Source organism: Phalangium opilio, unplaced genomic scaffold, assembly GCF_054372755.1.
Source record: "Phalangium opilio isolate 3A_F unplaced genomic scaffold, DU_Popi_V2 ptg001865l_1, whole genome shotgun sequence".
Classification (NCBI taxonomy): Eukaryota; Metazoa; Arthropoda; class Arachnida; order Opiliones; family Phalangiidae; genus Phalangium; species Phalangium opilio.
In genome coordinates this window covers 267312-286387 of record NW_028324263.1, presented here as the reverse complement: position 1 = coordinate 286387, position 19076 = coordinate 267312, and the positions used below count along the sequence as shown (strand labels likewise).

General features: G+C 46.6%; 5 non-coding genes across 5 annotated transcripts; all 5 read left to right on the top strand.

Annotated features, from left to right (window-relative positions):
* The first annotated feature begins 7551 nt into the window (after positions 1 to 7551).
* TRNAK-CUU (transfer RNA lysine (anticodon CUU)) lies at positions 7552 to 7624 on the top strand. Its single transcript has one exon. It is a non-coding gene; the product is annotated as a tRNA-Lys (tRNA).
* A 2275-nt stretch (positions 7625 to 9899) lies between these two features.
* Positions 9900 to 9972, top strand: TRNAK-CUU (transfer RNA lysine (anticodon CUU)). The gene has a single exon. It is a non-coding gene; the product is annotated as a tRNA-Lys (tRNA).
* A 1834-nt stretch (positions 9973 to 11806) lies between these two features.
* On the top strand, positions 11807 to 11879 carry TRNAK-CUU (transfer RNA lysine (anticodon CUU)). The gene has a single exon. It is a non-coding gene; the product is annotated as a tRNA-Lys (tRNA).
* Positions 11880 to 12834: 955 nt separating this feature from the next.
* TRNAK-CUU (transfer RNA lysine (anticodon CUU)) lies at positions 12835 to 12907 on the top strand. The gene has a single exon. It is a non-coding gene; the product is annotated as a tRNA-Lys (tRNA).
* Positions 12908 to 14741: 1834 nt separating this feature from the next.
* Positions 14742 to 14814, top strand: TRNAK-CUU (transfer RNA lysine (anticodon CUU)). The gene has a single exon. It is a non-coding gene; the product is annotated as a tRNA-Lys (tRNA).
* The last annotated feature ends 4262 nt before the right edge of the window (positions 14815 to 19076 follow it).

Below are 19076 nucleotides of genomic sequence, written 5' to 3'. Positions count from 1 at the left end.
AGATGTGAAGTAAAAAGTCAAGGATTTTCCACAATACCTGACGACCATTTAATTTTTGGGCTTCCGTGGCGTAATGGTTAGAGCGTTCTGCTGCTATTCAAAAGACTGGTGTTTTGAGCCCTCCCGGGAGCGGTGTTGTGACGTCTCAGATGTAACGTAAAATGTCTGAGTTTTTCCACAATACCTGACGAACATTTAATTTTTGGGCTTCCGTGGCGCGATGGTTAGCACGTTCAGCTGTTAATCGAAAGGTTGGTGGTTCGAGCCCACCCGGGAGAGGTGTTGTGGGGTCTCAGATGTAGCGTAAAAAGTCGTAACTTTTCCGCAATACCTGACAACCATTTAATTTCTGAGCTTCCGTGGATCAATGGTTAGCGCGTTCGGCTGTTAACGAATAGGTTGGTGGTTCGAGCCCATCCGGGAGCGGTGTTGTGACGTCTCAGATGTGAAGTAAAAAGTCAAGGATTTTCCACAATACCTGACGACCATTTAATTTTTGGGCTTCCGTGGCGTAATGGTTAGAGCGTTCTGCTGCTATTCAAAAGACTGGTGTTTTGAGCCCTCCCGGGAGCGGTGTTGTGACGTCTCAGATGTAACGTAAAATGTCTGAGTTTTTCCACAATACCTGACGAACATTTAATTTTTGGGCTTCCGTGGCGCAATGGTTAGCACGTTCAGCTATTAAACGAAAGGTTGGTATTTCGAGCCCACCCGGGAGAGTTGTTGTGGGGTCTCAGATGTAGCGTAAAAAGTCATAAGTTTTCCACAATACCTGACAACCATTTAATTTCTGAGCTTCCGTGGCTCAATGGTTAGCGCTTTTGGCTGTTAACGAATAGGTTGGTGGTTCGAGCCCACCCTGGAGAGGTGTTGTAGGGTCTCAGATGCGAAGTAAAAAGTCAAGGTTTTTCCACAATACCTGACGACCATTTAATTTTTGGGCTTCCGTGGCGCAATGGTTAGCGCATTCAGCTGCTATTCAAAAGACTGGTGGTTTGAGCCCTCCCGGGAGTGGTGTTGTGACGTCTCAGATGTAACGTAAAATGTCAGAGTTTTTCCACAATACCTGACGAAAATTTAATTTTTGGGCTTCCGTGGCGCAATGGTTAGCACGTTCAGCTGTTAATCGAAAGGTTGGTGGTTCGAGCCCACCCGGGAGAGGTGTTGTGGGGTCTCAGATGTAGCGTAAAAAGTCGTAACTTTTCCACAATACCTGACAACCATTTAGTTTCTGAGCTTCCGTGGCTCAATGGTTAGCGCGTTTGGCTGTTAACGAATAGGTTGGTGGTTCGAGCCCACCCTGGACAGGTGTTGTAGGGTCTCAGATGTGAAGTAAAAAGTCAAGGTTTTTCCACAATACCTGACGACCATTTAATTTTTGGGCTTCCGTGGAGCAATGGTTAGCGCGTTCAGCTGCTATTTAAAAGACTGGTGGTTTGAGCCCTCCCGGGAGCGGTGTTGTGACGTCTCAGATGTAACGTAAAATGTCTGAGTTTTTCCACAATACCTGACGAACATTTAATTTTGGGCTTCCGTGGCGCAATGGTTAGCACGTTCAGCTGTTAATCGAAAGGTTGGTGGTTCGAGCCCACCCGGGAGAGGTGTTGTGGGGTCTCAGATGTAGCGTAAAAAGTCATAACTTTTCCACAATACCTGACAACCATTTAATTTCTGAGCTTCCGAGGCTCAATGGTTAGCGCATTCGGCTGTTAACGAATAGGTTGGTGGTTCGAGCAAATCCGGGAGCGGTGTTGTGACGTCTCAGATGTGAAGTAATAAGTCAAGGTTTTTCCACAATACCTGACGACCATTTAATTTTTGGGCTTCCGTGGCGCAATGGTTAGCGCGTTCAGCTGCTATTCAAAAGACTGGTGTTTTGAACCCTCCCGGGAGCGGTGTTGTGACGTCTCAGATGTAACGTAAAATGTCAGAGTTTTTCCACAATACCTGACGAACATTTAATTTTTGGGCTTCCGTGGCGCAATGGTTAGCACGTTCAGCTGTTAATCGAAAGGTTGGTGGTTCGAGCCCACCCGGGAGAGGTGTTGTGGGGTCTCAGATGTAGCGTAAAAAGTCATAACTTTTCCACAATACCTGACAACCATTTAATTTCTGAGCTTCCGAGGCTCGATGGTTAGCGCATTCGGCTGTTAACGAATAGGTTGGTGGTTCGAGCAAATCCGGGAGCGGTGTTGTGACGTCTCAGATGTGAAGTAATAAGTCAAGGTTTTTCCACAATACCTGACGACCATTTAATTTTTGGGCTTCCGTGGCGCAATGGTTAGCGCGTTCAGCTGCTATTCAAAAGACTGGTGTTTTGAACCCTCCCGGGAGCGGTGTTGTGACGTCTCAGATGTAACGTAAAATGTCAGAGTTTTTCCACAATACCTGACGAACATTTAATTTTTGGGTTTCCGTGGCGCAATGGTTAGCACGTTCAGCTGTTAATCGAATGGTTGGTGGTTCGAGCCCACCCGGGAGAGGTGTTGTGGGGTCTCAGATGTAGCGTAAAAAGTCATAACTTTTCCACAATACCTGACAACCATTTATTTTCTGAGCTTCCTTGGCTCAATGGTTAGCGCGTTCGGCTGTTAACGAATAGGTTGGTGGTTCGAGCCCATCCGGGAGCGGTGTTGTGACGTCTCAGATGTGAAGTAAATAGTCAAGTTTTTTCCACAAAACCTGACGACCATTTAATTTTTGGGCTTCCGTGGCGCAATAGTTAGCGCGTTCAGCTGCTATTCAAAAGACTGGTGGTTTGAGCCCTCCCGGGAGCGGTGTCATGACGTCTCAGATGTAACGTAAAATGTCAGAGTTTTTCTACAATACCTGACGAACATTTAGCTTTTGGGCTTCCGTGGCGCAATGGTTAGCGCTTTCAACTGTTAACCGAAAGGTTGGTGGTTCGAGCCCACCCGGGAGAGGTGTTGTGGGGTCTCAGATGTAGCGTAAAAAGTCATAACTTTTCCACAATTCCTGACAACCATTTAATTTCTGAGCTTCCGTGGCTCAATGGTTAGCGCGTTTGGCTGTTAACGAATAGGTTGGTGGTTCGAGCCAATCCTGGAGAGGTGTTGTAGGGTCTCAGATGTGAAGTAAAAAGTCAAGGTTTTTCCACAATACCTGACGACCATTTAATTTTTGGGCTTCCGTGGAGCAATGGTTAGCGCGTTCAGCTGCTTTTCAAAAGACTGGTGGTTTGAGCCCTCCCGGGAGCGGTGTTGTGACGTCTCAGATGTAGCGTAAAATGTCTGAGTTTTTCCACAATACCTGACGAACATTTAATTTTTGGGCTTCCGTGGCGCAATGGTTAGCACGTTCAGCTGTTAATCAAAAGGTTGGTGGTTCGAGCCCACCCGGGAGAGGTGTTGGGGGGTCTCAGATGTAGCGTAAAAAGTCGTAACTTTTCCACAATACCTGACAACCATTTAGTTTCTGAGCTTCCGTGGATCAATGGTTAGCGCGTTCGGCTGTTAACGAATAGGTTGGTGGTTCGAGACCGTCCGGGAGCGGTGATGTGACGTCTCAGATGTGAAGTAAAAAGTGAAGGTTTTTCCACAATACCTGACGACCATTTAATTTTTTTGGCTTCCGTGGCGCAATGGTTAGCGCGTTCTGCTGCTATTCAAAAGACTGGTGTTTTGAGCCCTCCCGGGAGCGGTGTTGTGACGTCTCAGATGTAACGTAAAATGTCAGATTTTTCCACAATACCTGACGAACATTTAATTTTTGGGCTTCCGTGGCGCAATGGTTAGCACGTTCAGCTATTAATCGAAAGGTTGGTGGTTCGAGCCCACCCGGGAGAGGTGTTGTGGGGTCTCAGATGTAGCGTAAAAAGTCATAACTTTTCCACAATACCTGACAACCATTTAATTTTTGAGCTTCCGTGGCTCAATGGTTAGCACGTTCGGCTGTTAACGAATAGGTTGGTGGTTCGAGCCCATCCGGGAGCGGTGTTGTGACGTCTCAGATGTGAAGTAAAAAGTCAAGGTTTTTCCACAATACCTGACGACCATTTAATTTTTGGGCTTCCGTGGCGCAAAGGTTAGCACGTTCAGCTGCTATTCAAAAGACTGGTGGTTTGAGCCCTCCCGGGAGCGGTGTCGTGACGTCTCAGATGTAACGTAAAATGTCAGAGTTTTTCCACAATACCTGACGAACATTTAATTTTTGGGCTTCCGTGGCGCAATGGTTAGCGCATTCAGCTGTTAACCGAAAGGTTGGTGGTTCGAGCCCACCCGGAAGAGGTGTTGTGGGGTCTCAGATGTAGCGTATAAAGTCATAACTTTTCCACAATACCTGACAACCATTTAATTTTTGGGCTTCCGTGGCGAAATGGTTAGCGCTCTTAGCTGTTATTCAAAAGGTTGGTGGTTCTAGCCCACTCAGGACCGTTGTTGTGAGGTCTCAGATGTGACGTAAAAAGTCAAAGTTTTTCCGAAATACCTGACGACCATTTAAATTTTGGGGTTCGGTGGCGCAAGGGTTAGCGCGCTCAGCTGTCATTCAAAAAGTTGGTGGTTCGAGCCCACCCGGGAGCGGTGTTGTGAGGTCTCAGATGTGACGTAATAAGTCAAGGTTTTTCCACAATACCTGACGACCATTTAATTTTTGGGCTTCCGTGGCGCAATGGTTAGCGCGTTCAGCTGCTATTCAAAAGGCTGGTGTTTTGAACCCTCCCGGGAGCGGTGTTGTGACGTCTCAGATGTAACGTAAAATGTCAGAGTTTTTCCACAATACCTGACGAACATATAATTTTTGGGTTTCCGTGGCGCAATGGTTAGCACGTTCAGCTGTTAATCGAAAGGTTGGTGGTTCGTGCCCACCCGGGAGAGGAATTGTGGGGTCTCAGATGTAGCGTAAAAAGTCATAACTTTTCAACAATACCTGACAACCATTTAATTTCTGAGCTTCCGTGGCTCAATGGTTAGCGCGTTCGGCAGTTAACGAATAGGTTGGTGGTTCGAGCCCATCCGGGAGCGGTGTTGTGACGTCTCAGATGTGAAGTAAATAGTTAAGTTTTTTCCACAAAACCTGACGACCATTTAATTTTTGGGCTTCCGTGGCGCAATAGTTAGCGCGTTCAGCTGCTATTCAAAAGACTGGTGGTTTGAGCCCTCCCGGGAGCGGTGTCGTGACGTCTCAGATGTAACGTAAAATGTCAGAGTTTTTCTACAATACCTGACGAACATTTAGTTTTTGGGCTTCCGTGGCGCAATGTTTAGCGCTTTCAGCTGTTAACCGAAAGGTTGGTGGTTCGAGCCCACCCGGGAGAGGTGTTGTTGGGTCTCAGATGTAGCGTAAAAAGTCATAACTTTTCCACAATTCCTGACAACCATTTAATTTCTGAGCTTCCGTGGCTCAATGGTTAGCGCGTTTGGCTGTTAACGAATAGGTTGATGGTTCGAGCCAATCCTGGAGAGGTGTTGTAGGGTCTCAGATGTGAAGTAAAAAGTCAAGGTTTTTCCACAATACCTGACGACCATTTAATTTTTGGGCTTCCGTGGAGCAATGGTTAGCGCGTTCAGCTGCTTTTCAAAAGACTGGTGGTTTGAGCCCTCCCGGGAGCGGTGTTGTGACGTCTCAGATATAGCGTAAAATGTCTGAGTTTTTCCACAATACCTGACGAACATTTAATTTTTGGGCTTCCGTGGCGCAATGGTTAGCACGTTCAGCTGTTAATCAAAAGGTTGGTGGTTCGAGCCCACCCGGGAGAGGTGTTGGGGGGTCTCAGATGTAGCGTAAAAAGTCGTAACTTTTCCACAATACCTGACAACCATTTAGTTTCTGAGCTTCCGTGGATCAATGGTTAGCGCGTTCGGCTGTTAACGAATAGGTTGGTGGTTCGAGCCCGTCCGGGAGCGGTGTTGTGACGTCTCAGATGTGAAGTAAAAAGTGAAGGTTTTTCCACAATAACTGACGACCATTTAATTTTTTTGGCTTCCGTGGCGCAATGGTTAGCGCGTTCTGCTGCTATTCAAAAGACTGGTGTTTTGAGCCCTCCCGGGAGCGGTGTTGTGACGTCTCAGATGTAACGTAAAATGTCAGATTTTTCCACAATACCTGACGAACATTTAATTTTTGGGCTTCCGTGGCGCAATGGTTAGCACGTTCAGCTATTAATCGAAAGGTTGGTGGTTCGAGCCCACCCGGGAGAGGTGTTGTGGGGTCTCAGATGTAGCGTAAAAAGTCATAACTTTTCCACAATACCTGACAACCATTTAATTTCTGAGCTTCCGTGGCTCAATGGTTAGCACGTTCGGCTGTTAACGAATAGGTTGGTGGTTCGAGCCCATCCGGGAGCGGTGTTGTGATGTCTCAGATGTGAAGTAAAAAGTCAAGGTTTTTCCACAATACCTGACGACCATTTAATTTTTGGGCTTCCGTGGCGCAAAGGTTAGCGCGTTCAGCTGCTATTCAAAGGACTGGTGGTTTGAGCCCTCCCGGGAGCGGTGTCGTGACGTCTCAGATGTAACGTAAAATGTCAGAGTTTTTCCGCAATACCTGACGAACATTTAATTTTTGGGCTTCCGTGGCGCAATGGTTAGCGCCTTCAGCTGTTAACCGAAAGGTTGGTGGTTCGAGCCCACCCGGGAGAGGTGTTGTGGGGTCTCAGATGTAGCGTATAAAGTCATAACTTTTCCACAATACCTGACAACCATTTAATTTCTGAGCTTCCGTGGCTCAATGGTTAGCGCGTTCGGCTGTTAACAGAAAGGTTGGTGGTTCGAGCCCATCCGGGAGCGTTATGTGATCTCTCAGAAGTAACGTAAAAAGTCAAGTTTTTTCCACAATACCTGACGACAATGTATTTTTTGGGCTTCCGTGGCGAAATGGTTAGCGCTCTTAGCTGTTATTCAAAAGGTTGGTGGTTCTAGCCCACTCAGGAGCGTTGTTGTGAGGTCTCAGATGTGACGTAAAAAGTCAAAGTTTTTCCGAAATACCTGACGACCATTTAAATTTTGGGCTTCGGTGGCGCAAGGGTTAGCGCGCTCAGCTGTCATTCAAAAAGTTGGTGGTTCGAGCCCACCCGGGAGCGGTGTTGTGAGGTCTCAGATGTGACGTAATAAGTCAAGGTTTTTCCACAATACCTGACGATCATTTAATTTCTGGGCTACCGTGGCGCAATGGTTAGCGCGTTCGGCTTTTAACCGAAAGTTTGGTGGTTCGAGCCCATCCGGGAGCGTTTTGCGAGGTCTCAGATGTAACGTAAAAAGTCAGAGTTTTTCCGCAATACCTGTGAACATTTAATTTTTGGGCTTCCGTGGCGCAATGGTTAGCGCGTTCGGCTGTTAACCGAAAGGTTGGTGGTTCGAGCCTATCCGGGAGCGGTGTTGTGAGGTCTGAAATGTAACGTAAAAAGTCCGAGTTTTTCCACAATACCTGTGAACATTTAATTTTTGGGCTTCCGTGGCGCAATGGTTAGCGCCTTCGGCTGTTAACGGAAAGGTTGGTGGTTCAAGCACACCCGAGAGCGGTGCTATGAGGTCTCAGATATTACGTAAAAAGTCAAAGTTTTTGCACAATACCTGACGACCATTTAATTTCAGAGCTTCCGTGGCTCAATGGTTAGCGCGTTCGGCTCTTAACCGAAAGTTTGGTGGTTCGAGCCCATCCGGGAGCGGTGTTGTGAGGTCTCAGATGTGAGGTAAAAAGTCAAAGTTTTTCCACAATACCTGACGACCATTTAATTTTTGGGCTTCCGTGGCGCAAAGGTTAGTGCGTTCGGCTGTTAACCGAAAGGTTGGTGGCTCGAGCCCATCCGGGAGCGGTGTTGTGAGGTCTCAGATGTTACGTAAAAAGTCAAGGTTTTTCCTCAATACCTGACGACCATTTAATTTTTTTGGCTTCCGTGGCGCAATGGTTAGCGCGTTCTGCTGCTATTCAAAAGACTGGTGTTTTGAGCCCTCCCGGGAGCGGTGTTGTGACGTCTCAGATGTAACGTAAAATGTCAGATTTTTCCACAATACCTGACGAACATTTAATATTTGGGCTTCCGTGGCGCAATGGTTAGCACGTTCAGCTATTAATCGAAAGGTTGGTGGTTCGAGCCCACCCGGGAGAGGTGTTGTGGGGTCTCAGATGTAGCGTAAAAAGTCATAACTTTTCCACAATACCTGACAACCATTTAATTTCTGAGCTTCCGTGGATCAATGGTTAGCGCGTTCGGCTGTTAACGAATAGGTTGGTGGTTCGAGCCCGTCCGGGAGCGGTGTTGTGACGTCTCAGATGTGAAGTAAAAAGTGAAGGTTTTTCCACAATAACTGACGACCATTTAATTTTTTTGGCTTCCGTGGCGCAATGGTTAGCGCGTTCTGCTGCTATTCAAAAGACTGGTGTTTTGAGCCCTCCCGGGAGCGGTGTTGTGACGTCTCAGATGTAACGTAAAATGTCAGATTTTTCCACAATACCTGACGAACATTTAATTTTTGGGCTTCCGTGGCGCAATGGTTAGCACGTTCAGCTATTAATCGAAAGGTTGGTGGTTCGAGCCCACCCGGGAGAGGTGTTGTGGGGTCTCAGATGTAGCGTAAAAAGTCATAACTTTTCCACAATACCTGACAACCATTTAATTTCTGAGCTTCCGTGGCTCAATGGTTAGCACGTTCGGCTGTTAACGAATAGGTTGGTGGTTCGAGCCCATCCGGGAGCGGTGTTGTGACGTCTCAGATGTGAAGTAAAAAGTCAAGGTTTTTCCACAATACCTGACGACCATTTAATTTTTGGGCTTCCGTGGCGCAAAGGTTAGCGCGTTCAGCTGCTATTCAAAGGACTGGTGGTTTGAGCCCTCCCGGGAGCGGTGTCGTGACGTCTCAGATGTAACGTAAAATGTCAGAGTTTTTCCGCAATACCTGACGAACATTTAATTTTTGGGCTTCCGTGGCGCAATGGTTAGCGCTTTCAGCTGTTAACCGAAAGGTTGGTGGTTCGAGCCCACCCGGGAGAGGTGTTGTGGGGTCTCAGATGTAGCGTATAAAGTCATAACATTTCCACAATACCTGACAACCATTTAATTTCTGAGCTTCCGTGGCTCAATGGTTAGCGCGTTCGGCTGTTAACAGAAAGGTTGGTGGTTCGAGCCCATCCGGGAGCGTTATGTGATCTCTCAGAAGTAACGTAAAAAGTCAAGTTTTTTCCACAATACCTGACGACAATGTATTTTTTGGGCTTCCGTGGCGAAATGGTTAGCGCTCTTAGCTGTTATTCAAAAGGTTGGTGGTTCTAGCCCACTCAGGAGCGTTGTTGTGAGGTCTCAGATGTGACGTAAAAAGTCAAAGTTTTTCCGAAATACCTGACGACCATTTAAATTTTGGGCTTCGGTGGCGCAAGGGTTAGCGCGCTCAGCTGTCATTCAAAAAGTTGGTGGTTCGAGCCCACCCGGTAGCGGTGTTGTGAGGTCTCAGATGTGACGTAATAAGTCAAGGTTTTTCCACAATACCTGACGATCATTTAATTTCTGGGCTACCGTAGCGCAATGGTTAGCGCGTTCGGCTTTTAACCGAAAGTTTGGTGGTTCGAGCCCATCCGGGAGCGTTTTGTGAGGTCTCAGATGTAACGTAAAAAGTCAGAGTTTTTCCGCAATACCTGTGAACATTTAATTTTTGGGCTTCCGTGGCGCAATGGTTAGCGCGTTCGGCTGTTAACCGAAAGGTTGGTGGTTCGAGCCTATCCGGGAGCGGTGTTGTGAGGTCTGAAATGTAACGTAAAAAGTCCGAGTTTTTCCACAATACCTGTGAACATTTAATTTTTGGGCTTCCGTGGCGCAATGGTTAGCGCCTTCGGCTGTTAACGGAAAGGTTGGTGGTTCAAGCACACCCGAGAGCGGTGCTATGAGGTCTCAGATATTACGTAAAAAATCAAAGTTTTTCCACAATACCTGACGACCATTTAATTTCAGAGCTTCCGTGGCTCAATGGTTAGCGCGTTCGGCTCTTAACCGAAAGTTTGGTGGTTCGAGCCCATCCGGGAGCGGTGTTGTGAGGTCTCAGATGTGAGGTAAAAAGTCAAAGTTTTTCCACAATACCTGACGACCATTTAATTTTTGGGCTTCCGTGGCGCAAAGGTTAGTGCGTTCGGCTGTTAACCGAAAGGTTGGTGGCTCGAGCCCATCCGGGAGCGGTGTTGTGAGGTCTCAGATGTTACGTAAAAAGTCAAGGTTTTTCCTCAATACCTGACGACCATTTAATTTTTTTGGCTTCCGTGGCGCAATGGTTAGCGCGTTCTGCTGCTATTCAAAAGACTGGTGTTTTGAGCCCTCCCGGGAGCGGTGTTGTGACGTCTCAGATGTAACGTAAAATGTCAGATTTTTCCACAATACCTGACGAACATTTAATATTTGGGCTTCCGTGGCGCAATGGTTAGCACGTTCAGCTATTAATCGAAAGGTTGGTGGTTCGAGCCCACCCGGGAGAGGTGTTGTGGGGTCTCAGATGTAGCGTAAAAAGTCATAACTTTTCCACAATACCTGACAACCATTTAATTTCTGAGCTTCCGTGGCTCAATGGTTAGCACGTTCGGCTGTTAACGAATAGGTTGGTGGTTCGAGCCCATCCGGGAGCGGTGTTGTGACGTCTCAGATGTGAAGTAAAAAGTCAAGGTTTTTCCACAATACCTGACGACCATTTAATTTTTGGGCTTCCGTGGCGCAAAGGTTAGCGCGTTCAGCTGCTATTCAAAGGACTGGTGGTTTGAGCCCTCCCGGGAGCGGTGTCGTGACGTCTCAGATGTAACGTAAAATGTCAGAGTTTTTCCGCAATACCTGACGAACATTTAATTTTTGGGCTTCCGTGGCGCAATGGTTAGCGCTTTCAGCTGTTAACCGAAAGGTTGGTGGTTCGAGCCCACCCGGGAGAGGTGTTGTGGGGTCTCAGATGTAGCGTATAAAGTCATAACTTTTCCACAATACCTGACAACCATTTAATTTCTGAGCTTCCGTGGCTCAATGGTTAGCGCGTTCGGCTGTTAACAGAAAGGTTGGTGGTTCGAGCCCATCCGGGAGCGTTATGTGATATCTCAGAAGTAACGTAAAAAGTCAAGTTTTTTCCACAATACCTGACGACAATGTATTTTTTGGGCTTCCGTGGCGAAATGGTTAGCGCTCTTAGCTGTTATTCAAAAGGTTGGTGGTTCTAGCCCACTCAGGAGCGTTGTTGTGAGGTCTCAGATGTGACGTAAAAAGTCAAAGTTTTTCCGAAATACCTGACGACCATTTAAATTTTGGGCTTCGGTGGCGCAAGGGTTAGCGCGCTCAGCTGTCATTCAAAAAGTTGGTGGTTCGAGCCCACCCGGGAGCGGTGTTGTGAGGTCTCAGATGTGACGTAATAAGTCAAGGTTTTTCCACAATACCTGACGATCATTTAATTTCTGGGCTACCGTAGCGCAATGGTTAGCGCGTTCGGCTTTTAACCGAAAGTTTGGTGGTTCGAGCCCATCCGGGAGCGTTTTGTGAGGTCTCAGATGTAACGTAAAAAGTCAGAGTTTTTCCGCAATACCTGTGAACATTTAATTTTTGGGCTTCCGTGGCGCAATGGTTAGCGCGTTCGGCTGTTAACCGAAAGGTTGGTGGTTCGAGCCTATCCGGGAGCGGTGTTGTGAGGTCTGAAATGTAACGTAAAAAGTCCGAGTTTTTCCACAATACCTGTGAACATTTAATTTTTGGGCTTCCGTGGCGCAATGGTTAGCGCCTTCGGCTGTTAACGGAAAGGTTGGTGGTTCAAGCACACCCGAGAGCGGTGCTATGAGGTCTCAGATATTACGTAAAAAGTCAAAGTTTTTCCACAATACCTGACGACCATTTAATTTCAGAGCTTCCGTGGCTCAATGGTTAGCGCGTTCGGCTCTTAACCGAAAGTTTGGTGGTTCGAGCCCATCCGGGAGCGGTGTTGTGAGGTCTCAGATGTGAGGTAAAAAGTCAAAGTTTTTCCACAATACCTGACGACCATTTAATTTTTGGGCTTCCGTGGCGCAAAGGTTAGTGCGTTCGGCTGTTAACCGAAAGGTTGGTGGCTCGAGCCCATCCGGGAGCGGTGTTGTGAGGTCTCAGATGTTACGTAAAAAGTCAAGGTTTTTCCTCAATACCTGACGACCATTTAATTTTTTTGGCTTCCGTGGCGCAATGGTTAGCGCGTTCTGCTGCTATTCAAAAGACTGGTGTTTTGAGCCCTCCCGGGAGCGGTGTTGTGACGTCTCAGATGTAACGTAAAATGTCAGATTTTTCCACAATACCTGACGAACATTTAATATTTGGGCTTCCGTGGCGCAATGGTTAGCACGTTCAGCTATTAATCGAAAGGTTGGTGGTTCGAGCCCACCCGGGAGAGGTGTTGTGGGGTCTCAGATGTAGCGTAAAAAGTCATAACTTTTCCACAATACCTGACAACCATTTAATTTCTGAGCTTCCTTGGCTCAATGGTTAGCGCGTTCGGCTGTTAACGAATAGGTTGGTGATTCGAGCCCATCCGGGAGCGGTGTTGTGACGTCTCAGATGTGAAGTAAATAGTTAAGTTTTTTCCACAAAACCTGAGGACCATTTAATTTTTGGGCTTCCGTGGCGCAATGGTTAGCGCGTTCGGCTGTTAACCGAAAGGTTGGTGGTTCGAGCCTATCCGGGAGCGGTGTTGTGAGGTCTGAAATGTAACGTAAAAAGTCCGAGTTTTTCCACAATACCTGTGAACATTTAATTTTTGGGCTTCCGTGGCGCAATGGTTAGCGCCTTCGGCTGTTAACGGAAAGGTTGGTGGTTCAAGCACACCCGAGAGCGGTGCTATGAGGTCTCAGATATTACGTAAAAAATCAAAGTTTTTCCACAATACCTGACGACCATTTAATTTCAGAGCTTCCGTGGCTCAATGGTTAGCGCGTTCGGCTCTTAACCGAAAGTTTGGTGGTTCGAGCCCATCCGGGAGCGGTGTTGTGAGGTCTCAGATGTGAGGTAAAAAGTCAAAGTTTTTCCACAATACCTGACGACCATTTAATTTTTGGGCTTCCGTGGCGCAAAGGTTAGTGCGTTCGGCTGTTAACCGAAAGGTTGGTGGCTCGAGCCCATCCGGGAGCGGTGTTGTGAGGTCTCAGATGTTACGTAAAAAGTCAAGGTTTTTCCTCAATACCTGACGACCATTTAATTTTTTTGGCTTCCGTGGCGCAATGGTTAGCGCGTTCTGCTGCTATTCAAAAGACTGGTGTTTTGAGCCCTCCCGGGAGCGGTGTTGTGACGTCTCAGATGTAACGTAAAATGTCAGATTTTTCCACAATACCTGACGAACATTTAATATTTGGGCTTCCGTGGCGCAATGGTTAGCACGTTCAGCTATTAATCGAAAGGTTGGTGGTTCGAGCCCACCCGGGAGAGGTGTTGTGGGGTCTCAGATGTAGCGTAAAAAGTCATAACTTTTCCACAATACCTGACAACCATTTAATTTCTGAGCTTCCGTGGCTCAATGGTTAGCACGTTCGGCTGTTAACGAATAGGTTGGTGGTTCGAGCCCATCCGGGAGCGGTGTTGTGACGTCTCAGATGTGAAGTAAAAAGTCAAGGTTTTTCCACAATACCTGACGACCATTTAATTTTTGGGCTTCCGTGGCGCAAAGGTTAGCGCGTTCAGCTGCTATTCAAAGGACTGGTGGTTTGAGCCCTCCCGGGAGCGGTGTCGTGACGTCTCAGATGTAACGTAAAATGTCAGAGTTTTTCCGCAATACCTGACGAACATTTAATTTTTGGGCTTCCGTGGCGCAATGGTTAGCGCTTTCAGCTGTTAACCGAAAGGTTGGTGGTTCGAGCCCACCCGGGAGAGGTGTTGTGGGGTCTCAGATGTAGCGTATAAAGTCATAACTTTTCCACAATACCTGACAACCATTTAATTTCTGAGCTTCCGTGGCTCAATGGTTAGCGCGTTCGGCTGTTAACAGAAAGGTTGGTGGTTCGAGCCCATCCGGGAGCGTTATGTGATATCTCAGAAGTAACGTAAAAAGTCAAGTTTTTTCCACAATACCTGACGACAATGTATTTTTTGGGCTTCCGTGGCGAAATGGTTAGCGCTCTTAGCTGTTATTCAAAAGGTTGGTGGTTCTAGCCCACTCAGGAGCGTTGTTGTGAGGTCTCAGATGTGACGTAAAAAGTCAAAGTTTTTCCGAAATACCTGACGACCATTTAAATTTTGGGCTTCGGTGGCGCAAGGGTTAGCGCGCTCAGCTGTCATTCAAAAAGTTGGTGGTTCGAGCCCACCCGGGAGCGGTGTTGTGAGGTCTCAGATGTGACGTAATAAGTCAAGGTTTTTCCACAATACCTGACGATCATTTAATTTCTGGGCTACCGTAGCGCAATGGTTAGCGCGTTCGGCTTTTAACCGAAAGTTTGGTGGTTCGAGCCCATCCGGGAGCGTTTTGTGAGGTCTCAGATGTAACGTAAAAAGTCAGAGTTTTTCCGCAATACCTGTGAACATTTAATTTTTGGGCTTCCGTGGCGCAATGGTTAGCGCGTTCGGCTGTTAACCGAAAGGTTGGTGGTTCGAGCCTATCCGGGAGCGGTGTTGTGAGGTCTGAAATGTAACGTAAAAAGTCCGAGTTTTTCCACAATACCTGTGAACATTTAATTTTTGGGCTTCCGTGGCGCAATGGTTAGCGCCTTCGGCTGTTAACGGAAAGGTTGGTGGTTCAAGCACACCCGAGAGCGGTGCTATGAGGTCTCAGATATTACGTAAAAAGTCAAAGTTTTTCCACAATACCTGACGACCATTTAATTTCAGAGCTTCCGTGGCTCAATGGTTAGCGCGTTCGGCTCTTAACCGAAAGTTTGGTGGTTCGAGCCCATCCGGGAGCGGTGTTGTGAGGTCTCAGATGTGAGGTAAAAAGTCAAAGTTTTTCCACAATACCTGACGACCATTTAATTTTTGGGCTTCCGTGGCGCAAAGGTTACTGCGTTCGGCTGTTAACCGAAAGGTTGGTGGCTCGAGCCCATCCGGGAGCGGTGTTGTGAGGTCTCAGATGTTACGTAAAAAGTCAAGGTTTTTCCTCAATACCTGACGACCATTTAATTTTTTTGGCTTCCGTGGCGCAATGGTTAGCGCGTTCTGCTGCTATTCAAAAGACTGGTGTTTTGAGCCCTCCCGGGAGCGGTGTTGTGACGTCTCAGATGTAACGTAAAATGTCAGATTTTTCCACAATACCTGACGAACATTTAATATTTGGGCTTCCGTGGCGCAATGGTTAGCACGTTCAGCTATTAATCGAAAGGTTGGTGGTTCGAGCCCACCCGGGAGAGGTGTTGTGGGGTCTCAGATGTAGCGTAAAAAGTCATAACTTTTCCACAATACCTGACAACCATTTAATTTCTGAGCTTCCTTGGCTCAATGGTTAGCGCGTTCGGCTGTTAACGAATAGGTTGGTGATTCGAGCCCATCCGGGAGCGGTGTTGTGACGTCTCAGATGTGAAGTAAATAGTTAAGTTTTTTCCACAAAACCTGAGGACCATTTAATTTTTGGGCTTCCGTGGCGCAATAGTTAGCGCGTTCAGCTGCTATTCAAAAGACTGGTGGTTTGAGCCCTCCCGGGAGCGGTGTCGTGACGTCTCAGATGTAACGTAAAATGTCAGAGTTTTTCTACAATACCTGACGAACATTTAGTTTTTGGGCTTCCGTGGCGCAATGTTTAGCGCTTTCAGCTGTTAACCGAAAGGTTGGTGGTTCGAGCCCACCCGGGAGAGGTGTTGTGGGGTCTCAGATGTAGCGTAAAAAGTCATAACTTTTCCACAATTCCTGACAACCATTTAATTTCTGAGCTTCCGTGGCTCAATGGTTAGCGCGTTTGGCTGTTAACGAATAGGTTGATGGTTCGAGCCAATCCTGGAGAGGTGTTGTAGGGTCTCAGATGTGAAGTAAAAAGTCAAGGTTTTTCCACAATACCTGACGACCATTTAATTTTTGGGCTTCCGTGGAGCAATGGTTAGCGCGTTCAGCTGCTTTTCAAAAGACTGGTGGTTTGAGCCCTCCCGGGAGCGGTGTTGTGACGTCTCAGATATAGCGTAAAATGTCTGAGTTTTTCCACAATACCTGACGAACATTTAATTTTTGGGCTTCCGTGGCGCAATGGTTAGCACGTTCAGCTGTTAATCAAAAGGTTGGTGGTTCGAGCCCACCCGGGAGAGGTGTTGGGGGGTCTCAGATGTAGCGTAAAAAGTCGTAACTTTTCCACAATACCTGACAACCATTTAGTTTCTGAGCTTCCGTGGATCAATGGTTAGCGCGTTCGGCTGTTAACGAATAGGTTGGTGGTTCGAGCCCGTCCGGGAGCGGTGTTGTGACGTCTCAGATGTGAAGTAAAAAGTGAAGGTTTTTCCACAATAACTGACGACCATTTAATTTTTTTGGCTTCCGTGGCGCAATGGTTAGCGCGTTCTGCTGCTATTCAAAAGACTGGTGTTTTGAGCCCTCCCGGGAGCGGTGTTGTGACGTCTCAGATGTAACGTAAAATGTCAGATTTTTCCACAATACCTGACGAACATTTAATTTTTGGGCTTCCGTGGCGCAATGGTTAGCACGTTCAGCTATTAATCGAAAGGTTGGTGGTTCGAGCCCACCCGGGAGAGGTGTTGTGGGGTCTCAGATGTAGCGTAAAAAGTCATAACTTTTCCACAATACCTGACAACCATTTAATTTCTGAGCTTCCGTGGCTCAATGGTTAGCACGTTCGGCTGTTAACGAATAGGTTGGTGGTTCGAGCCCATCCGGGAGCGGTGTTGTGACGTCTCAGATGTGAAGTAAAAAGTCAAGGTTTTTCCACAATACCTGACGACCATTTAATTTTTGGGCTTCCGTGGCGCAAAGGTTAGCGCGTTCAGCTGCTATTCAAAGGACTGGTGGTTTGAGCCCTCCCGGGAGCGGTGTCGTGACGTCTCAGATGTAACGTAAAATGTCAGAGTTTTTCCGCAATACCTGACGAACATTTAATTTTTGGGCTTCCGTGGCGCAATGGTTAGCGTGCTCAGCTGTTATTCAAAAGGTTGGTGGTTCGAGCCCACCCGGGAGCGGTGTAGTGAGGTCTCAGATGTGACGTAAAAAGTCAAAGTTTTTCCACAATACCTGACGATCTTTTAATTTTTGGGCTTCCGTGGCGCATTGGTTAGCGCGTTCGGCTGTTAACCGAAAGGTTGGTGGTTCGAGCCCACCCGGGAGAGGTGTTGTGGGGTCTCAGATGTAGCGTAAAAATTCAAAACTTTTCCACAATACGTGATAACCATTTTTACCTCTCCGAGTGACGTATGTCACGGAGAGGTATTACACCGGCCGTGTCTGTGTGTCTGTGTGTCTGTCTGTGTGTCTGTGTGTCTGTCAGACCCCACGTGACCGCGTTCGCAGTTTGCGTATTGGAGCAAACAAATACCCGATTTCCGGAACGCGTTCGCGGTTCACGGAAATTTGGCCATTCATCTACCAACACAAGTCTTTACTAACTGGCTTCTAAGGACCACAATCTGCTAGTCTTTGTCCATCCCACATGGACACTAGTCTGTACTTGCTAGCTTCTAAGCACCACCATCTTCTGTTCTTCGTCAATTTCACCTTGACACCAGCTTCTATGCACCACCATCTTCTGTTCTTCGTCCATTCCACATTGACACCAGGTTCTATGCACCACCATCTTCTGTTCTTCGTCAATTCCACATTGACACCAGCTTCAATGCACCACCATCTTCAGGTCTTTTGTCCATTCCACATGGACGCCAGTCAGTACATTCTGGCTTCTTTTCCTCCGTCATCGTTTGGTTCCAAGATATACGCGGCGATCGGCTAGGGTTACGAGAAACGTCTAGCCTCCCAATGGCAGGGCTTCCACCATCGGTTCACGCAAATGCGTTTTTATCTATTATTTGGTTTTAAGATATACGCGGCGATCGGCTAGGGTTACGAGAAACGTCTAGCCTCCCAATGGCAGGGCTTCCACCAAAGGTTCACGCGAATGCGTTTTTATCTATTATTATAATGGAAACGAAACGTATATATACCCCAAAATTTGAAAAAAGCGGGCAAGAGGGGGTACCCTTCACTTTAAACGTCAATATTAGCAAAGTTTCGAAAGATAATAGGAACAACTTTATTTTAAACGATTTAACTATTTTTAAAGTTATTTACTGGCGATTAAAATAATTAAAAATAATTATATTTATTTAAATATTAAAGATAAACCCAAGTACCGAAGTCGTTAAATCCTTGCCTCCTATATCTATCAAGGCCCGTGCATTGCGTTATATTTCGTACATTGTCTCTTATATCTTTTTAGGCCCGTGCATTGCGTTATATTTCCTACATTGCCTCCTGTATCTATCTAGGCCCGTGCATTGCGATATATTTTTGAGAACAACAACCAAAATGGGAAGCTCCTCTCTCTCTGTTATATGAAATGAAAATATGGATAATATTTTCGGCAATTCGATTTGAATGGCTCTTTCTGATGTATCATTCTCTCAGCACTGTTCATAATGGACAGGAACTTAGAGATTCGAGACACTTGGAATTACGATAGTGTTTCAAATCCTCTGTAATGAGGGCTTAACGACTTGGAGTGACTGGAAAGATAGATACACATCCTATTTTTTAGTTGTACCATGCATACCACAATGTTGCCAGGCGTTTATTGAAGGATGCTTGGGTACTTGGTACAGACTGTTACGTCTACCAAGTTTCCTAGCATCCAAGAATAAATAGGATTCATAGAAGCCAGTGTTATGGGCATGTCATGGGTCAAGTCGTTAAATATATCGACGCAGTTAAATAGCTGATGGCATTATTTTATCCACTTTCTCATTGCGTTTCGAGTGGAAGTTCAACTTTGGCACGGACGACAGATGGCGCTCTTAACCTTCTACCCCCAAAAATCGCAGTTGTCTGCTCGTTTTCCCCTTCCGCGTTTTTTCGTTATAAACTTATGATTTAACGAACTGTTAAGATAAAATTTCATATTTCCTTAGACAGATAAGCTTCTACTCCTTTCATCTTACTCCCAGTTAGATTTAACCTTGTTAAAACATAATCAGATGAATTTGAGTTATAATGTCGAGGAGTGATAGAGACATTTTTACCGATGTCT